General features: G+C 32.9%; 1 protein-coding gene across 5 annotated transcripts in view; it reads left to right on the plus strand.

Annotated features, from left to right (window-relative positions):
* LOC129249198 (uncharacterized) overlaps nucleotides 1-23100 on the plus strand; it is a 158762-nt gene that overhangs the window by 16002 nt on the left and 119660 nt on the right. For all 5 annotated transcript variants that reach the window (XM_054888872.1, XM_054888878.1, XM_054888879.1 and 2 more), the window contains exon 2: nucleotides 22464-22531. The gene's annotated coding sequence lies outside the window, so the exon portion shown is untranslated. The remainder of the gene's footprint in view (nucleotides 1-22463; nucleotides 22532-23100) is intronic.

The following is a 23100-nucleotide window of genomic DNA, read 5'->3' on the forward strand; positions in this document are numbered from 1 at the left end:
AACTATCTTTTTCATCCAATATCTTACCAACGCAACTTACTCTGTGATTGACGAATATACTCGTCATAGCTCAATTCTGGCGACACAGTTAACTGGTTAAATGAGAGCGCCACAGTTAACTGATTAAGCAATTCAAAAAAGTTCAAAACAAATATTTTTAAATATTTATAAAAGAAAATATTTTTTCAAATAAATTTTAAAGTATGATGAAAAACAAGTTTGAAATAAATATTGAAATATTTATAAAATAATTTTTTTTTTTCAGTAACAAAATAGTTTTAAGGTATGACTAAAAAATAGTTTGAAATAAATATTTTGAAATATTTATAAAACATTTTTTTTAAGTAGTAGTTTAAAGTGTTTTAAGGTATGGTTAAAAAATGTTTGAAATAAATACTTTGAAACATTTATAAGGAAAACATTTTTTAAGGTATAATTAAAAAAGAAATTGAAATAAATATTGGAAACATTTGTAAAAAAATAGTTCTCTTAATAATCAAAATTTCAAATCAAATCAAATTAATTTCAATTCAAAAAAAGTTTGAAATAAATATTTTGAAACATTTATAAACGATTTTTTCTTAAGTAATTAAAAAGTTTTGAAAAAAATTTAAACTTTTTCAAACAAAATTTTCCGAAAACCATATTTTAACCCACAAATTTTGAAATAAATTTATAAAAATTTCACACATAACCAAATATTTCCTTTCAAAAATTTTGAGCATTGAATACATTTCAAATTTATTCAAAAAATTGAAACTACTTTAAAAAAACATGTTTTCAAAAAGTAGATTTTAGCTCAAAAAACTAAAAAAAAAATTGATAAAAATTTTAAAAGGAATCAAATATTTAACTTTAAAAATTTTCGACACTGAATAAATCTTAAAAATTATTAAAACAAAATTTACTTATTTAAAAACAAAATTTTTCAAAAAGTGTATTTAAACCTAAAAAACTAAAAATATTGTAAATTTATAAAAATTTTAAAATGAACCAAATATTTCACTTAAAAAAATATTCAACATTGACAAAAATTAAAATTATGGACAAAAATGGAATACATCTCAAACTCATTAAAAAAGTTTAACTTATTTTCAAAAACATTTTCAAAAATTATGTTTTAACCCAAAAAACTAAAAATAAATTTATAAAAATTTTAAAAATAAACCGAATACTTCACTTTAAAAAAATACTTAAATTTAAAACTAAAATGTATCCTTTTTTCAAATAGTATATTTTAACCCAAAAACATTCAAAATTGAATAAATCTGAAAAATATTCCAACAAAGTTTAGCCTATTTTCAAAAAATGTCCAAAAAGTATATTTTAACCCAATAAGCTAAAAATAAATTTATAAAAATTTAAAAAACACTTTAAAAATTTGAAACACTGAATAAATCGCAAAATTATTAAAACATTGACTAAATCTCAAAACTATTTCAAAAAAGTTTAACTTATTTTAACCCAAAAAACTTAAAATAAATTTATAAATATTTTAAAAAGAAAAAAACTAAAAATAAATTTATAAAATATTTAAAAGGCACCGAATATTTCTCTTAAAAATTGTTCAACTTTGAGTAAATTTATTATATAATAATAAATTATTAAAATTTTTTTCAAAATACTTGAATCACTTGACATGAAATCGCTACATATCCAGGTATACAAGCACACTTACATATAAGTATAAACAAATATATTACTTTTAGTGAGTCTAATCACGCACGAGAGTGTACTCCCATGTATGCACACAAATTTCAGCTACTTAATCAGCTATAAGAGTAAAATAGTACATCAACTCTGAGAACTGTATTTTTCCACTTCTTATTCTGATACTACGGATTTTATGCTATAGAATATAGTGCAAAGCAGTCGCTAAATTCTTTCGAATTCAAAGCAAAGGCACTGTGAGTGGGTGCAACAAACTGCTGAAGGTGTTGAGGTAAAAGCCAGAATACCAGTCGAATGACAGTAATGTCGCTCAAAACTGAATGACAGCTACACCTCTGCGCGCGTATTAGAAATCAGTGGCATTTGTGCTTGCCAGTGGGTTAAGTGTTGCTTAGTTGAAGGCAAAAAGGTGCTCGAGCTGCTTAAATACAAATGCATTTTTTTGTAGATACTTGTATGCAAGTAGATTTTGTATATCATCAGAGGTGCCTTTTCTTTCTTAATGTACGAATCATGTGCCTTTTCACGCGAATGCGGGCAGTAAAAAAATATAGATTATGCATTCATGAAGACAACCATTCAGTGAAAGCGAACAATGAGCTACCTTTTTATTTATATATATATTATACATGTATGTATGTGCGCAGTACACTTAACATTCTTCAGTTGATTGAAGAACCAAAATCCTTCCTTTATATAAAATTCTGGTGTCTTCACACTTTTCGCCTTCATGCGTTGCAAATCTGCTTATCTTCACACCTCAGCTTGGCTACTCTTAAAATACTCGGCTGCTGTGAACTGTTATTGCTATATGATGTGAATGTACATATGTACATATATAATAATCGTACCTTCATTCATTGCCTTAAAACGTGTGCCTTTTTATTACTTACAGTAGCCTTCCCTACAGCTGCTCTAAATATTGCACTCCAGTGTTCTGAAAGTTAATAGTTGAACAGCTCTAGAAAAGCAATTTGACTAAAATTACTAGAAAAAAAATTAGAAAACAAACATTTTCTTTTGTGTTATAGAATTTTTTTCAGGACAATCTAGTTTTAACTAGCGCTTTTTCAACTAGTTACTTTTTACTTAGTGGCTTCTTCACTAAGTTCGTTTTAGCTCTGGTTTTGGTCTAGTATCTATGCCTCGCGTTTTTTGAACTAGTTTATTTTTAACATAGTGGTGTTTTACATAATTTCGTTTGGACACGTTTTTTGCTTGGTCATTAACCAGTTTCTTTTTACCTGGTTTATTTTTAACTAGTTGTTAACTAGTTCTTTTTTACCTAGTTACTCTTTATATTGTGGCTTTTTAAATAATTTCGTTTTAACAATTTTGTGCCTAGCTGGTCTTTGCCTAACGTATTTTACCTAGTTTATTTTTAACTAGTTGTTAACTATTTCCTTTTTTACTAGTTACGTTTTATAATGTAGCTTTTTAATAATTTAATTTTATTTTTAACCAGTTTCTTTTAAACTAGTTACTTTTAATATTGTGCCTTTGTTAATAATTTCGTTTTAACACTTCTTTGTCTATCTTGTCTTTAACTAGCGTCTTTTCACATAGTTTGTTTTTAACTAGTTGTCAACTAGTTCCTTTTTATCTAGTTGCTTTTTATATTGTGGCTTTTTAAATATTTTAAATTCAATTTTATTTTAAACTAGTGTCTTTTTAGCTAAACACTTTCGCTCTTAGCTTGTCTTTAACTAGCATTTTATCATCTATCGTAGTTTATTTTTAACCAGTGGCTAACTAGTTGATTTTAACTAATTCCTTTTCACATTGCAACTTTTTGACTACTTTGTATTTTAACTACTCTCTCTCACTTTTTTTTGTTTGTTCTTACTAATATAATACTACTCCTATTACTTTGTTTCTTCTTAACTAGTTTCCTTGTAACTAGTCGCCTTTCAACTAGAGTATTTTTAAGTAAATTAAATAGAACTCTTCTCTTTTTGCCTAACCTCTATTTATATAACTGGTATTTTACTGGTCTCTTTGTAACTAGTTTATTTGTAACTAGTCTCTTTTTACCTAATTGCTTTGTAACAAATGTAAATGTCATTCATTCCAGTTTGCCGCGAATTTGCCACCACTAGCACTGGTTATGTATTCTAAATTCCTAGCTTTTCTTTGCATTGCTCACAGTTGTGCGCATTCAATCGCAAATGCCGGCTTTTATGCCTAACAATAGACGGCTTGATTGAGTAAGCTGAATGAAATATTTCTCGGCTTGTGTTTGTCGCTGTAATTGGTAAGCATCCAAGGGTCAGTGTAGATTTTGCTTTGTCACTGCTATTGGGGACGATTGAGTAAGTAGAGTGTTTGATTTCCAAAAACATTTTTTTTTTTTTCAAACGTAAGTACAATTTTTTCTTACAGCCCCTCCTTGCTCCTACCTTAACCTGTTATCTTTGATTGGCACATTATTAGACATTTCTTGTGCAACTCGTAATTGCTTAATAAGAAAATTTCTGTTTCACATTTCTAATATTCTTCTGCTCCTAATTCCTAGCCTTACTTTTCCTTTTCACTTCGTTTTACATAACATAACAGCAATAATTCCTATTTGTTGCAGTTGAAGGAAAAAGCAAAGATTTATGGCCAATATTTGAATTGCTGCAACGTCTAAAACTGGATTAATGTGCAATAGCAATTTCTCGAAAATCTACTCACTGCTGAGCGCTTACAATATTTTTCCGTTACAGCTAGGCACTCATGTATATATGTATGTAGGTATGTCCTTCAATGCACTTCCGCACACAAAGTCAATTGCCCACTACACGCTATAGTTTGCAAGCTTCATTGTTTTTGTTGGTCAACAATTTTGTCAACTGGCCTCTGACCGCATTATCAAACCATCAAAATATCAGAATTGCCACAAAAACTAAATGACTTGCAACAGATTTTGCATATATGATAAAGTTTGTGGCACTCAAGCAAACACAACAGACAAGTTAAACTTTTCGCAAACACACTTCACACAATTTGCCACTTTTAATTCGTCCAAAAAAGGAATATTTCACCCAGCAGATTTAGTAATAGTTCACTTCATTGTGGGCAGTTGCAAACATGTCTGCGTGTATACTTATGTATGAGTGCGTGTGTGTGTGTGCGTAAGTGTAGTTAATAAAAGAATTAGACTCATAAATTCACAAAGTTTTTGTATTGCTTTTGTTTTTGCTTTTGCTTTGCTCTGACTTTATCATCAATTACAAAACTTCCCTCTCTCACCACTTCCACACTTTGCTTGCAATCAAATTCGTTACCCAACAATGCTCCATTTTTCACCACCTCTTCTCCCCCTCCTCCTCACCCTCTTCTCGCACCTCTCTTTCACTTGTGCATTGTATCAACTTTGAAATTGCAATCGCCCTTGTCGCCACCTCACATCTGGTCCAGCCACTTTCAATGACGACAATATTTCCCATTTATGGCCGGCTCTGTTCTATGAAAGCAATCTATGCATTTGCTTGTGCCTGTAAGTATGCCTCGTTGCATGCGCGCACACACACGTTCATTGGTAGATATGTAGTAGTGTGCGCTCATATGTGATACTCTCGTCATTGGCTGCCTTTGTGTGCTTATACATTTGTATGTATGTTTGTGTGTACATATGCGGCTGTGTATTGATATGTTGATGTTTCTTTCTACTTTTTTGTTTCTTGTCTATGCGCGCATTCTCTGCAATTCCTCTATATGAAAGTCAATCAATCAATCAATCAATCAGTGTGTGAATAGGTCGTGCAATTTCGTTTTTACTTCTAGTTTTTCATTTCATATTTTCTTTGTTTGCTGTCATTGAAGCGTTCAACAAACATGGCGGGCGCTTCGGCTAACATTTGCTGGCAGTCAATTTTCCTTTGATTTTTTTGTTTTTGTTTTTGCAAATTATTGTTTATGTTTGAAGTGTTATTTTTATTGATTTTGTGGTTTCATATTACCGGTGGGTGTGTGTGTGTGTGTTTGCGTGCGCTAAACGTTGATTGCTAAAATGTGTGGTTTGTTTTTGTGTCAGAGTAGCAGTGAATGGCCTTCTTATCTGATGGTTTCGTTTAGTTCATAAAAGGCTCAGTTGGCTTCAATGAACTATTGCAACGATGTGTGCGTTTTTTTTGTATTCTTTTTAAAATGAAAATTTGAACTAAATGAGTAGTGTTGGCTGAAGATGATTGATGCCAATGTTTGAATAAATTTTTGTAATGTGGGAAAATTGCAATTACTTGGGACTTCGATCGACTCTTCATAGTGGGCTCCGTAGCTAAGGTAGGATCCATATTGAAAAGTGATTTAAATCTTAATTTATTCTTTGAAATATTTTTTTATTTATTTAATTATTGATTTATTGATTTTTTTTATTCATTGATTTTTTATTTTTTTTTTATTTATTTATTTATTAGAAATATCGCTATGAATAATTATATTAGAGTACGAAAAGTACAAGTAGCTAAGACTATCGGCCTATTTTGGGCCTTACTTCCGAAAGTCTCTTCTCAAAACTTATCTCTCGAGGGGCGACTGCTGTTAGAAAAAACTTTTCTTTCATTTTGATGATTCGCGTCTGGGATTTCGAGAATGTGCACTCTCTAATGTTAGTCATGCACCAAACTATTCAGCTATGGCGGTCGCATATGGTCCATATATTAATTCTTGCTCACACTAAACAGATTCGAAAGTGTGCAAAGCGCTCATCGATCCACTGCTTCTGAAGTGTAAAAATGTTCTTGACACCCATTTTGCGCTGACCTTAGGCGTACAATCTATTGGCACCCAAGCCAGTAGAATGGGTGTACCTCACAATGACTTCTGCAGGTGTTGTGAAGATGAAGAAGAAATTGTGTCGGTACAACACCACCTCTGTGAATGTCCTGCACTTCAAAGAAACCGTAACAAATATCTTGGCGATTATTTCTTTGAAGAAATAAGAAGTTTGCAAAATATCCCCCTGGAGCGATTATTTGCCTGCTTAAAGTCCGAGTAGCTTAAGCAGCTTAGTTAGAGGCTGGAAATCAAAAGCAGGTATCACAATGGGCCTTAGAGTTACCGAGTGTCTTGTCTTAGACAAGCAATCTGGCTAACCTAATCTAACTTAATCGAGGCATACAATACCAAGTTGAGAATGGAAGATGCTCAAAACTCGCAAACAACATATGGTGAATGAATGGTTGGAGTCATTTCTGCGATTGTGAAGATTTCTGAGATTTTAAAGCTTCTCAACAATGTCTCAGAATGCCGCCTAAGTTGTTTCTGAATGTCTTTAATTGACTATTTTACTTAAAATATGCCCATTTGAATCATTTTTATCATAAACCATAATTCTTGTAAACATTTTTCAACTCTCCCATAATTATTTATGAAGTTTTCTCTCGCTTAGTAAGGAACTTAACTATGATAAAAAGCTCAAATGTAGTCATAGTTGCTATTTTACGCCTTACTGACTTTTTAAAAGGAGATCTCGCAAAGTATAATTGGCTAATTTGAAGGGTAAGCGCGTTTATCGTTTATTTAGAAACCAAGTAGTGCTAATTCAAAGAAATACAACCTCTCCATTGCAGTGCTTCTATTCCGAAAATTTATTGATTTGTTCTTGCAGGTACGAGAATATTAAGTATATCGCTTCAAACTATAGACAATTAATGGTATCATGAAAGCAAGGAATTGTTCTGATATACATTTAGCTAAACAAAAATAATGGCAACAGAAACAAAAGAAAATGGCGGAAAAAAATATATAAATATATAAAAATAGAAATATATACACGAATACATACATAGCATAACAAAAAAACATAACATATTTCCATAGATTTACTCTACAGCAAATACCGCAAAAAGTTGAAAAATAACTAACATCGTGTATCGTGTATGTATGGGTGAGTGCAGCGAAATGTGCAAAGAAGCAAGGAAGCACAATAGTTTAACAGCACCAAGCACAAATAACTCAGCCGCAAAACGACTGCTCCCAGCCGAAAAAATGCATTTACAACAACACTGCAAAACAATGAATATAAATAAATGGAAAAGAAAGAAATAAACAGAAAAAGTTTGGAAGGACAAGATTGTATTCGCGGAAGAAACAATGAGTGTCCTGACTAAAGAATGCCACAAATGCACATTTATAAGTACACACATACATACACACATGCACACATATGTATGTCAATGTAGAACTTCCAAATAGGCCTCGCCCAGGAATGCAATTTAACTGAGCGGCCTATACGAATTTGGCGAAATCTGAACGTGGAAGGCATTGGAATGTTTCGCAATTAGGATTTCTCGTAAATGATGGGCGCAAAGCCGGAGCTATGACGCTAAAGTGGTGTGCGATGAATGCACGCTTGGCAGCCTTGAAATGTGAATGAAGAAATGAGAACTGAAGTCACAGCAAATCTCAGATTGAATGTATTTCGCTGTGTATGTGCCAGTGTTTCGCAGAAACTGTATGCCTTGACAAATGTGGCTAACTTGCAGGGGGCGATAGAGTGTGCGCTGTATTAGTGCGTGTGTTGAGTTAAATTGAATATTGGCAACAGCCTGAAAGCAGCAAAGGGAACGATAATTAGTCGTAAGAGGAAAGTAAAACAAGAGGAAAATATAACAAATTAAGTATAAAATATCAAATATAAAAATCGATATATATGTGCGAGGTGTATTCAAAAAGTATCGCGCATTTTGTGTCATTTCAAAAATTTTTGTCCCCTTCAAAGTAATCCCCTTGAGATATTATGCACTTATACCAACGTTGTTTCCAAACTTCGAAGCACTTCAAAAAATCTTTTTTTATTTTGTTTTTTTCTCGTCAATCGTAGCGTAGCGTCGTCCACTCATGGGCCTCTTCAGTTTTGGGAACAAGAAAAAGTCACAGGGGGCCAGATCTGGAGAATACGGTGACTGTGTGTTGTTTTTGGTCAAGAAGTCGCGCACAAGCAACGATGTGTGAGCAGGGGCGTTATCGTGATTCAAGGGCCAATTTTTGTTCTTCCACAAATCCGGACGTTTCTGGCGGATTGCTTCGTGCAAATTGCGCATAACTTGCACGTAATATTCCTTATTGACCGTTTTACCATGTGGCAAGAACTCATGATGCACAACGCCCCTGCAATCGAAGAAAACGGTAAACAAATCTTTTACATTCGACCGCAATTGGCGAGCTTTTTTCGGTCTTGCTTCGTGTCGCAGCTTCCATTGAGATGATTGAGCTTTGGTTTCCACGTCATAACCATAAACCCACGATTCATCACCAGTTATGACCGTCTGGAGCAAATTTGGGTTGTCGCGGACAGAGTTCAGATACCAACACCTCATTAGCAATGTTCATGCGAAGTCGAAATTGAGCAGTTTTGGTACGAATTTCGCAGCGACCCGTCTCATGCCCAAATCATTGAAAAAAAATCGAATGGCGCGAGCCAATTGATATGTCTAGGTCCTCAGCAACTTCTCTAATGGTGACTCGGCGATTGGCCAATACCATTTTCTTCACTTCATCAATTTTTTCTGTTGGTCTGTCGGGCGTCCAGCACGCTTTTCGTCGTTCACATCTTCTCCGCCTTCTAAGAATATTTTGTACCACCGACAAACGTTGCTTTGGTCCAAAGTAGCTTCTCCGTATGACACAGTCAACAATCGAAATACATCCGCGCACTTAATGTCGTTTTTCTCTCAAAATTTCATACAGGTTCTTTGACCCCTCTTTTTGAATAGGTAAAAATCGAAGGCGAGCCGAAACACGTGCAAGCAGAGCAGCTGTCAACAATTAACTGAACATTCAAAATGGCCGAACTCGTCGGGATGAGTGAGAGACATGAGTACCAACATATCGCCACAAAAAAATTTAAATTCGATTATACGTAACCTGCGAAAATTCAAAATTCGCGATACTTTTTGAACACACCTCGTGCTTGTGCCTATAAAATTTCTAAATCGGCTGGCAATTCTTTTGGAACGTGCTGCACTTTTTTTACATACAAACATCAAAATTGCGCGCATAAAAATATTTATTGCATTAAGATTTTTTTAATATAAAATACTTTTTAACCAGCTCAATCGATTTTGAGACAAAATATTTCGCTTCGTGTTCCGAATGTTAAGAGTTTGAGCCTCATCGAAGTATAAATACGATTTTTAGAGCTATTTCGAGCGCAACGCCACCTATCGAGAAATCCTGCGAGTTTCTTCTAAGTGGCTTGAAAACAAACTTATTCTCTTGGTTTGAACTTAGCCGGCTGGTTCCTTTTTTAGTTTGCCTTTTCACAAGCAACAGCGGAAAAACGATAAAATTTTTATAAATAAATAAGATTTATAACTTCTAATGCGGTAATGACAGCCCCGGGCAATATTGTGCAGCCACCTTTATGAGTTATCGTATTGATTTATCTCTCTCTCTCCTCCCCTCTTTCCTCTCTCTCTCTCCCCATGACATTTTGACCGCAATTTGCACATCTGACCTATTATCACCGACCTCACCCGAATAATATTAAAATTAATCACTCGCAAACTGCCACATATACACGCACACAACAGTAACAGCAGCTACATATGCAAGCCAAACATGATCTTGGCAGGCATCATTGACAGCCGACACATTCATTAAAACATTTGGGAAATTGTGACTTTAATGGCAAATAAATGAGGAAGAGAGCAGGCGCATCCATTGGCAGAGAGTCAATAGACCAAGCAGGGCAGAGTACCAGCCAACAATAGGGCAATAGCGCACTTCCTAGGAGAAAGAAAGTGGGAGGGGAAGCACAAATAGCAAATCGAAAATTGCATAGTGGTGGGAGAAATAAATCCAGCAATGATTTATGAGCGATAAAATCGAGACACATAAGCAGGCATACATACCTAGAAGGACTAGCGCGGAGAGGCGGGGGTATACTCGTATATGTGCTTGGAGAATGATTTGTGAATGTGTGTGTATGTGTATGCACTAATTTTAAGCGGCATAAGACGACTGGCTGGCTATCAGTGACACGAGCGTGCTTTGGATAGGTCCCACATAAATTTTATTTGTATTTGTGTTGTATGTACTTGTGTGCCCATATGTGTGAGAATGTAGGAGCTTATGTATGTGTGTATGCGTTTGTAGGCATTGCTGGCTATTAGCCATCGTATGTTTATTTACATTGCGGTAACTACTCAAGCCATAAAATGCAAAAATACACAAAGCAAATATACACACACAAATATGCCCAATGAATATTGGAAATACTAATGTTTACAAATATTAGTTACACAATCAAAAATTCTTATTAGCCAACCGAAGAGCGAATGCTGCATATTCGTATGGCATTGGCAACATAGCCGCCTGCTGTGTATAATTACCCAAAATCATAGCAAATAACTGTGCCAAAATATGAGCAAAGGACGTGTGCATATATGAGTGATAGAAGTGCATCACTAAAAACAAAAATCAATACAAAACAATCTCTTTTTTTTCCTTGTTCACTCCACTCGGGCCTTGAAAAGACTCAGTCTTGCGTTGGTTTTGTTAATCTATTTTGCTTTCTGACAGGGTGTTTAGCCTGTCCAGTCCTAAGTACTAAGTAATGGAAATGCCCACCTGTCGTTGCTTAGAACAACGCCTTTTTGCCGCATGGAGGGCCATCTGTGTTTCACATTTTTCTGGCAGAAGGATCGCACAGATGATTGAGGACTTCGCTAAATTTGGTGTGTCTGTGCGTTACCGCGGTCACCCGCGTCCTCAATGCAAGTAATGCGCTGACTTTTGTGCGGGAGTTAGGATTGGAAGGGTAAGATTGTTGGGGTTGTGGAATGAACTTTTTGTATTTTTTTTTTTTTGTTTTTATAGAGACTAAGAAAGTACGTTAGTTTGAAAAAGTGCGAGGACGGTGCTTTACGTGAGATTCGAACCCACAACCTCTGGGATGGCAGGCTAGTGCACTTAGGCTAGACTACCGAGGCCGCAAAAAAATCCCAATCCCATCGAAATTATAAAATATATTATTTCGGAAAAATATTAAAAAAAAAATAAAAAAATCCAAATAAATAAGAATAAAATTTAAATAATTAAAAAAAATTTAAATTTTGATGCAGGTCTTTTAAGTTTAACCTCTTTTATAATCTGAAGTGAATTCAAACAGAAACCCCATTTGATTTATAAAAAAATAATTTTTTGGCGTATTTCCAAATCGGTTCAGCTCACGTAATATTTTGTTGCAGACCTTTTAATCCTAAACCCTTCTATCATCTGAGGTGGATTTTTGCAAAACTATTTTTATTTATAAAAAAACTTATTTTTTTAGTTATTTCTAAATGGGTACAGCTAACGTAAATTTTAATATTTTCAAAAAATATTTTGCGGGAAGTGCTTGAGCATAATAAATTTCATGATTCCGATGGAAAAACTGCAACTTTCTTTGGTGAGATGCCCAACTATAAAATGGAAAAATATTTGTGAGCGGCAAGGGATAGTGTACACCTCATATTGATAAGTTTTGACTATTTATTTATTTATCTGGGCATTTTCATTAATTTTTATAAAAATATAGTTTTTGTTGTAGTATAAAAAAACCATATTAAGCAAAGTTTTGAAATTTGTATACAATTTTTAAAAACTTGGCAAAATTTTTAGAAAAACACCGTGTATGCAATTTTATAGGCCATTGAATTTTGATATAATAAAGTGCAAGCTTCAAGTGGTTCAAAAATTACGTAGATTTTTGATATTTTTTTTGTTGTTACAGTCTACTGCATTTACTCTACATTTTTTTATATGGAAGAAAACACTCAACCCAGTACCCAATTTTTCTAAACATTCTGACTAAAAAGTTTTAATTAAACTTGGCAGACTAGACTTGGGTTTTTGAAAATTAAACTCTCTGTAAATAAACCAACAACGATTCCAAAACAGAAACACAACATTCGCATTGCAATAGATGTGCTCAAGGGGGGCCTTTAAGTGATGTCCGTTTTCACATATACATAATTGTTAAGAGCTATATTTTGAATAAAAATAGTGAAACCTAAGAGAATCAAATATTTACATGTTTTATTTTAAAACATCATCTAGGCGCGTCTTTTGAAATACCCTTTATTTCCTACAGTATAACCACGCATTTGAAAGCTCCGGCTATTTTGGGATATGTAATCACAAAGGACGAACCCTTCTTCGTCCAAGTGTGCTCACTCCCTGGGCAACCATACCACCTAACCTGACCCTGGGGATATGTATAAAGCTCTTGATCTCTTTTTATGAAAAATCTGGGTATGCAGTTTTGTAGTTTATTAAATTCTGGTATAATAAAGTAAAAATTTAAGGTAGCTGAAACAACGCGTTGATTTTTGGCAATTTAATCGGGGTTCCCAATCGTACGTCTCCACCAATTCCCGGCTCGCTCTTGTTCTATGTGGCGGTGCATTGTCACATTGTCAGTTCATGCGGCACCGACCTTTAAAATCATGCCCATGTCTTTCAAACGTTTCGAAATGGTTTTTTGGGTCACTCCCAACTGCTCTGCCATCATTTCTTGCGTTTGACCATCATCTTCATCCAACAATGCATGCAATTAGACGTCCTGAAACTTTTTCGGTGACCGGTCACGATCCTCGTTTTCCACGTTAAAATCACCACTTCGGAAGCACTGTGCTCTACTTGGAGCATGTCCACCATAAGCTTCTATAAGCATTTGATGAGCTTGAGAAGCGTTTTTCTTCAATTGATAGCAGAAAATCAACGATGTCCGCAAATCGTAGTTTTAAGGGACTAAAACCTGAATATGCAGCATTGCTATACAAAGTCTATAGTTACACGTGCAAACGAAATTTTTCCGCCACAACCGAAAAAAATGACAAATGAAATTTTTCCGCCACAACAAAAAAAAAAATTATGAAAACGGCGTGACAGACGTTCTAACTGAGGTGTACGAGCTGGCTGGCGCATAGCTAAATGTCCACAAATACCGCAAGTACTCTGCACTTTACTACTTATGCAACCCAGCCATTATTGCAGCGAACAAAAAAGCAATCAGAAAACCAAGAGATGAAAAATGGGATACAAAAATTTTAATAAAAACTAAAACAATGAAATGCAACAAAGGTTCTAAAAAGTTGAAGAGGTAGCAAACAACGAGTAATAAATAAACAATAAACAAATGTTAATCTTTTTTATTTTTTTTCTTTGCCTTAAACAATGCTAATCTGAAAGTGTTTAGGCCTTAAAACAGTGGATACATTTCTTTGTGCTCAGAAACATATGTATATATGTGTGTGCATATATATGTATGCACATACATATGTGTGTATGTATTAATATATCTTCTTGTATTTACACTGCTATTTCCTATTTAGACAAATGTATATTTTGTCAGCCACCAACTTAAGCATCACATACGAGTGTGTGTGTGTGTGCGTGTTGGCAATTTTCTATAGCTGTGCATGTGTATTTATTTGTGAGTGCATGGTTCCATTGTTAAGCGCTGCTGCTCCTCTCACAAATGGGCCTTTCAGGGGTTGGGAAATGGCTTTTAGCATTATTGCTTAACGGTGAGTTAGGCAGCTGCGCCTAATTATATGCTTAGGTAAATTCCTTTTGTCTGATTATTTAACGTTGATGGCCATTTAGTTATGTATCTTTTTCAAATGTTGCTGCTGCGTACAGGCTTTTGCATTCATGCATGCGCTCTTACATTGATACAGCTCGTATATGTGTGTGTATTCGGCTGAATGGCAACCTTCGTCGGTTATTGGCCTCATGTGGGTTATACAGCAGTAATCAAGATAATAGTGGGAAACACAGAGGACAATAACAACAAAATAGTGAATGTAAGAAATATGAATTTTCGAAGGATTGCTGTTTTGTTTATTAAAAAAAAAAAATTCATTAAAGAAGAAATCGACTTAACGGTATGATTCATAGGGAAACAAAATTATTTTAAACGAAAGCTCATTAGAGAAGATATCAAGCTCTGAGTAAAATTAAAAAAAAAATATGATATTATTATTTTAAGTTAAGATTAATTTAAAAAAAATCAAGTTATGTCTATAATTAAAAAAAAAATATTATTTTAAATAAGAATTCATTAAAGAAAAAATCGACTTAACGCTATAATTCATGAATAAATAAAATTATCATTAAAAAAAATCATTAAAGAAGAAATCAAATTGTGAGCATAAAGAAAAAAAAATTGAATTTTCATTTTAAATAAAAATTCATTAAAGAAGAAATCAAGTTATGAGTATAATTTAAAAAAAATATAAAATTATCATGTTAAGTAAAAATTTATTAAGGAAAAATCATTTTCATTAAAAAAAATGCATTAAAAAAGAAATCGACTTAGCGGTACAATTCACATATAAACAAAATTATCATTTTAAGTAAAAATTCATTAAAGGTCCTACGCAACTGAAATTCATATAAGCAATAATCACAGTTGGCTAAAAAGCTTTTAGACACCTTCGTGAATCGACTTCTACTTGACTAGCATCTTAAGGCGTTTGTCTTAATTTCAAATATCCAGCAATCGGATACAGAGCCTATTTACAATTCTCTAAACAACTGTTTTCCCCTCTACATTTGTCATCACAGCTATGCAATTTAAAAAAAAAAATATTATTTGAATAATCGTAAAATTTTTAGTAATTCATAAAAACTTTCAGCTTTTCTCTTCGACTTAGAAATATTTTTAGGTACATATATTTATATATGGCCTTTATTGTGCGTTTGGCCAAGCCCTTGCTCCTATTTGTGGATCCTGCTTTCTTTTTTTTCTTTTTTCCTGCAAACGGAGTCACATAAATCAGAATGCCTTCAAATGTCTTTAAATATTCCATTGCATATCCATTCCTTAACTTAGCAGTCGTCTAATACCTCCAGCGCCATCCTAAAACATTACTCTGTTAGCCTTATCCCCCAAAAATTTCCCGCATCGACTACCTACTTAATCCCACTTGCATGAGCAATACACTTCTCCACTTTTTCCTTAACATTGCGAATTATTTCACTTTCAGTGACAACCGCAATTCCTTAAAGACAAATCAATTATTATTACCGCCGGCTTCTCCTTAGCTGACAAATCAGCCTCAAAGCAGCGTTAAATACTCACCACATATCTGCAATGAAAAACCAATATTTTTTCAATCTACTACATACTTTTTCTTTTCTTCCTCCAACCACTTTCGTGAGCCACAAAAACACAATGTGGCATGCGTAAAAGTGTCAACAAAAAATAATCTATTCACATACGTTAAAAAAAGAATATGACGACGGCAGATTAAGTGAAGTTTGTGTCGCCTAAGTCCCTACCAAAGTACGCATTACTCATACGCCCCGGCAACTGCCGAGTAGAGGCGCGTGTGCTTGCGTGTGAAAGTTATCGCTGCTACAAGCTGTTATCAAAAGCAAGACACCGCATTGTAAGACGGTGTACGACAGAAAGTGTGGTTAACGAGAAAGACGAGAAAAAAAAACACAAACATTGTAAAGGTGCTTCGACAACTTCTAACAAGAAGAATGACTGTAACATGCTTATGAGTAGTACAGAGGCAGCAGTAGGCGAGGTAGAAAAGTGTATACAAGCAGAGTGTATAAAATAAAATATATAACCAAAATTCAGCTGGAGCAGCGTAAAAGCAGGCATGCCAAATTTATTTATATATACTAATTTTTTTCATGTAAGCTTTGTTTGAGCGCATATGTTTCTATTGACTATTAGGACGAGTACCTGCATGTGTTTATTATAAGCCTCCGTATTAGAAAGCTGAAAGAAATAATATAAAAGTAAAGCAGTGTCTGTTATGGTGCTATTTTTCACATCAGAAAGGTAGGAAAAAGAATGTAGAATAAGAATAGAAAATGTTTGTGCAAGGACGCGTTATAATAATTCCGCATTAGGAATGGTAAAACGCAGCGTATTTGTGTAAGTAAGGAAGTCACGAAGATGAGCATGTAGCTGTTTGATAATATACATAGCGATGATGCGATCGATTTCTAAATGGGTGAAGTGTACAAGTACGTATGCTAGCTTCGCTAAAGCTGATTTTTCAATGGTTCGCTGTACGCATTTGAATACAACTCGAAAAGTTGTGGGAATCCCGCTATGAGATTCTCAGCGAATATCGAGCTTAGTATCAGCTGTTAATAAACAAATCCACGAAAAAATCTGAGGGCGGTATTTTTCAAAAATGTCAAAAACGAATTTTTACCAAACAAACAACCAGGTATTTTTTCAAACAAATATTTAAAAAAAGTTTTTCGAAAACATTTCTTGGTAAAAAATTTTTGGAAAAACATTTTTTTACATATATTTTCAAAAAAAATTCACATATATTTTCAAAAAAAAACTTTTTAATACATATATATTCATACTTTTTTTAAAGAAAAATTTTTTCTAAATATCTTTTCTTTTATAACTCGAATTGCTATGGGAATCCCAATATGAAATTTTCAGTGAATATCGCACTTAGTCTCAGCTTTTAATAAAAAAATACGAAAAACTCTGCGGGCGGTATTTTCCAAAAAAGACAAGACTTTATTTAAAAAAAAATATAAATTTATATAAAAAAAACAATTTTTTAAATAGATGAAAAACAAAAATTTTTACCAAAACACAATCAGATACTTTTCACAGAAATATTAAAAAAATGGTAAGACATTTTTTTTAAATATATTTTTTAAAACTCTTTTTTTAATACTTATGCATTTATATTTATAAACTTTTTTCTAAATATATTTTTTTTATAACTCGAATCGTTCTACGAATTACAGCAAATATCGAGTTTAGTCTCTGCTATTAACAAAAAACAAAGAAACAAATCGGAGATCGGGATTTTCCAAATATGAGGAAAAAAATTTTTTCTAGCAAAATTTTTAACAAAAATAATTTATTTTTTCAAAAAAAAAAATCTTATTAAAATTTTTTGTTTAATATTCTTTTTTCACAGAACTTTAGTTTTTAATATCTATATTTTTTTTTTAAAGAAACCGAATTTTACCAAAAATTTGCAACAAAAAAAATTTTTTTTCTGGTTTTTTTTTCAAAAAAACTTGTTTATTAATATTTTTTCTAAAGATTTTTTGTTTTTAATTTTTAAAAACAAATTTTTGAAATACATTTCTACAAAGAATTTTTTTTTTTTTAATTGTTATATAATTTTTTTTAATACATTTTAATATAAATTATTTTTAATAATTTTTTTTTTTTCGAAGAATTTTCGTTTTTAATAAAATATACAAAAATATATTTTTTTTCGAAGAAAATTGTTTTTAATACATTTTTTTACAGAAATTTTGTTTAATATATATTTTAATATAAAATTTAAAAAAAAAATTTTTTCAAAGAATTTTCGTTTTTAATATATATATTTTTTATCAAAGAAATGTTTTAAATTATATTTTATCCCAACACTATAAAAAGTTAATTTATAAAAATGTGAAAAAAATGAAGATATTTGACTTTAAAAACTCTATAGCCAAACTTTTCAACATTAAATAAATTTGAAAATTATGAAAATTTTTTTTTAATTTTTCGGTTTACTTTTCTCAAACCTACAAACAACCCAATTTTCAGCAAAATTTACATCAATTGTGACATGGAATCACCCAAATTCTTAATCAGCCTTCTCAAATTTGCCGCCAGCAGGAGTGACTAAAGAATGCTGACATTTTTTTTAGCATTAGAAAGTCCCTCGATCATCTGTCACAAACTCCCTCAATCGACTGCCAGAGCAATTTCTCAGAGTCAATATTCTCGAAGCGAACCCTCACACACCATTTCAAGGCTGCATTGGTTAACCAGTTCAACAGATACGCAGTTTTCTGGAAATGCCCCTGGAAGATGGTCCTTATCATCACACTGAATCCCCTCTTTGCACTTCTGCAGCTACTTAGCCAATTATATGCAGCCACTTACAATTTCCCTATACCCCAACCTTTACTGCGCATTATAGCCCATCTTCATATTTCCATCAGCCTGCACTTCCCTAATGCTTTTGGTGCTCCAGCATAAACTAGCTACACATTTCATTTACATACATACATACATATTATTGCATGTGTGTGTACGTGGGTGCGCCTATTGAGCAGTAACAATACAAAAAAAAACTAAAAAATAACAATAAGCTCCTTTTTCCTCCTTTTCCACTAACAAAGGGTACACTAAGTAGTTGCCGCTATGCTCTGACTATTTCTTACTTTTCATGCATTCCAGCCTTTTGTGCGAAAATTTGGCTTTTGTTCGAAGCCTTTTGTTCAGCCTATTTGTTGAAATCTTAGTTTTTGCCAACCCACCTAAGCTATTGGCACTCAACTCAGCTAAGCTCAGCAAAGCTCAAGTGTGGCCGCTGCCGCATTTTATTTCTTTGTGGCATAAGTTGATTGTTATTGTTACAGCGTAATACAAAAATTGGTTCAATGTAACAAAATTTGTATATTTTCCTTTATTTACTGCAAATTTTATTTCACTCACACACACACACGCGCCCCCACAGGCACTCACACGTGGCTACATGCGTCAAATTTAAATTTCATTGTACTCTTAAATCTCACTGCTTCACCTCTGAACAAATCTAGTTACAGCTGGTGCTTGTGTTGTTGCCGTTGTGGTGTGAAAGCTAAAGCGCCTTAGAGTATGCAAAAGTTTAATTGAGTGTGCGAAAATTTCACGTTGATAGACTTACATAAGCAATATGCGGTTATTTGGTTTGTGGCTGGGCGAGAGAGGGGGAGAGGTGCAAGGAGCGAAGTGTTGAGCTTGCAACAAGCACTAAGGAGGAGTGCAATTGATTTACAGTAAGTATGTGAGTGTGCATGTGTGTGTACGCCTCAAAAGTTATAATGAGATTTTGTGGCTCTGAAGCGATCTCCGACTTTAATTAGTCGATGTAGTTTGGCAACATTGTTCGTATTGCTTCACATTTCATTTATTGTGCCACGTGTAAGATTTACTTAAATATATTTGTATGTATGTGTAAATATGGTAAATATTTTATACAGTTCCGAAAACTTTTGATTAACCTACGGCGTACATTTTTTCATTGTGGTTCTAAAAATGGTATTAAAATTTGCAAACATATGTGTGTGCGTACTATTTTATACCGCCTTGGAACAGCAATTGGTTTTTTATGAGGAGCTTTTTCATGACAAAAATACAACAGAAGGTTTGCAAAAAACTTTTCCTTGGACAAAAACAAACAATTAAAGCTAAGATTCAAAACAAGACAACTATTCTCAGCAAATTACAAAAATAATTAATTTTTTTTTTTTTGTTTATTTGTTTTAAAAGTTCTGTTCATGAAATCTGTCTTCTTTGATTAACTACAAATTTTAGGCTTAACGTATTTTTCATTTTGTTAAAAAATATTATGTTTGTAATATAAAAAACGGTTTAATATTCGCACAATTTTTCTGTAAAAACTCTTTTTTTCATCAAACTATGATTCTAAGCAAACAAAAACTTTTCTTTCTGAATAAAATTTTCTAAAAATTTGTAAAATAATTTTTTTGAGATTATGCAAAACTTTCAATCCACATAAAATATTTTTCCTTTTGTCGTGTAAAAATTTTTCAGAAGTTGCATGCAAAATAATTTTTTTTCAACAATAATTTTTCTAAGGCTCTAAAGAAATTTTGAAAATATCGGGTAAGTCCACAAGTTCGTACGGATTTTACCAATCAGTTATCAAACCTGAATGAGGCACTTAACAAAAATCGACCGTCTTTAGTGAATAGACGCAAAGTTTTGTTTCACCACGACAACGCAAGACCTCATACCGTAAGGCAAACATTAGGCAAGCTGAACGAGCTCGGATGGGAGCTAATGTTGGTGGTGGATACTCTCCGGATATTGCACCTTGTGATTATCACCTTTTCCGTGGGCTTCAATCCCATATGAGTAACAAAAACTACTCTTCAAAAGAAGCTATAAAAAGGGATATTGAAGCGTATTTTGGCTCCAAGGACAAACAATTTTTTGAGCAGGGAATTAAAAATTTGCCTTAACGTTGGGAAGAAATTGTAAATAATGCAGGAGAATATATTATTGATTAATAAATACTTTAAACAACTTTTTTATTAATTTTAAAACCAGCTTTAAAAAGCGTACGAGCTTATGGACTGACCTGATAAAATTTTCAAAATGCTCAGCAAAAAAACATTTTTTACAATTAAATTTTCCAAGACTTCCAAAAAAAATTTGTTTTCATATTTTCATTTCAGTGTGAATAACTTGTTTCAATTTCTAATGAAAAAGTATTTTTTTACATTAATTTTCCATAGACTTCCAAAAAACAATTGTTTTTTACTTTTTTCATTTCAATGGGCATAAAATTCTCAAAATGCTCGAAAAAGTATTTTTGTACCATCAAATTTTCCAAGACTTCCAAAAAACTCTTTTCATATTTTCATTTTAGTGGGAATAAATCTCTCAAAATCCCCCAAAAAGTGTTTATTTTTTTAAATTTAATTTTCAGAGACTTCCAAAAAACATTTCTTTCATATTTTGATTTCAGTGCAAATAATTTTTTTAAAATGCTCATGAAAAAATATTTATTTCGACATTAAATTTTCCAGGACTTCCTGAAAAAATTTATTTTTCGTATTTCCATTTCAGTGGGAATAAAATTTTTTTGACATTAAATTTTCCGTTATTTCTTAAACAAACTTTTTTCATGGGCATCAGGTGGGAATAAAATTTTCATAATTCTTATTCAAAAAATTTTTTTTTAATAATTCTCATTCGCATACATATTAAATTTTCTTTTTGAATTGTGCTTTAAGTTCTTTTTTTATTTTTCCCTTACTGAAATAAAAAATAATTAAAAATTAAACAGTGTTTCAAGAGTATACTAAAATTTGTTGTTCTTTTATATTTTCGGGGTTTTCTGTGAATAACAATTTTTTTTTTAATTTGACGAATATTGTTTGGAAAATTTTGAAGGAAATAAATAAATTTTGAATCCCAAAATTCGGCAAGGTGAAAGCGAAAATGTTTAACGGCGGCCGCCGTGGCCGAATGGGTTGGTGCGTGACTACCATTCGGAATTCGGAGAGAGAACGTCGGTTCGAATCTCGGCGAAAGATCAAAAATTAAGAAAAAGTTTTTTCTAATAGCGGTCGCCCCTCGGCAGGCAATGGCAAACCTCCGAGTGTATTTCTGCCATCGAAAAGCTTCTCATAAGAAAATATCTGCCGTTCGTAGTCGGCTTGAAACTGTAGGTCCCTCCATTTGTGGAACAACATCAAGACGCCCACCACAAATAGGAGGAGGAGCTCGGCCAAACACGCAAAAGAAGGGTGCACGCGCCAATAAAAAAAAAGCGAAAATGTTTAACAAAACCAATTTTTTATATATGAAAAAAAATTATAAAAATTATATATTATTCCACTTATTTTTTTAAAATAAGAATGTAAAAAAAGTATTATAGTTGGTAGACCACACAATTTTCAAAAATTTTTTTTCAATATTTTGGTTCTTAAATAAATCTTTTGATTTGGTTTACTCAACTCCCAAGGCACCCAACTCTAAAATTTTGCCACATACGAAAAATTCTGAATTCCTGCACAGATGATATTTTTCATAAAGCTCTCTTGCCAAACTCACTATTATAACGGTAGATGTTCGTTAATTAAATGCTTTAGCGTTCAGTTCTCTTCATAACGTCAATGTGTACCAACTTACGGTATGCGAAACTGAGAGATAATTTTTTTTTTTTTTGTATTAAGGCACACTTTAAATAAACAGAAAAAAATACCTTAGTCACCTCCCATAAATAAATTAAAAATTTAAAAATATTTTAAATGCTGCCATGCTAATCAAAAATCCCCTTCTCTTCTCTTTACAGCTCGCAGACATTTTCATCATAGCATCAGCAAAATTCTACCCAGACATACGAGCATGCGAAATCAACAGGTATGTTAATAAAAGAAGAAACAAATTTAAAAGCAAAATATATGTAAATTACTTAGGCCTTTTAATCTTCCAATTCCTTTAAAGGCCACAGCATTTCAGAGCAATATTTTGCAAGTTCAGAAAACATGTAATAATAAATATTGAAAGAGGAAGTCCCATGCAAACACTGAAAATCTAAATTCAAGTGCTACAGACAACAACAATGCTTTATAAATTTTCATATGCCCGCCTGTTTGTACAGATATACAGAAGCAAACAGTGGGATGTCGTTCTTGAAAGCAATCGCTTCCGTTCACTCTCGCACAAACGCTGACTCACACCTGCACCGATGCTCTTCGTCTCCTTTCACACAACCATTGACTGTCGATGCCCCGTTCGGTTGCAGGAAGTGAAACAATCACACTGCTGACAAACGAAAATATATTTACTTTAAAATATAGCAAACATATACATGCACACATGCGCCCAAATGTGGGTAAATGCTAATATATCCTCCTATATTTTGCTCCTATGCAAGTACTATAGCATAAGAATGCATGAATACAGGGTGCTATATTTCTTGAATTTAG

The sequence above is a fragment of the Anastrepha obliqua genome, chromosome 5 (genome assembly GCF_027943255.1).
Source record: "Anastrepha obliqua isolate idAnaObli1 chromosome 5, idAnaObli1_1.0, whole genome shotgun sequence".
Taxonomy (NCBI): domain Eukaryota; kingdom Metazoa; phylum Arthropoda; class Insecta; order Diptera; family Tephritidae; genus Anastrepha; species Anastrepha obliqua.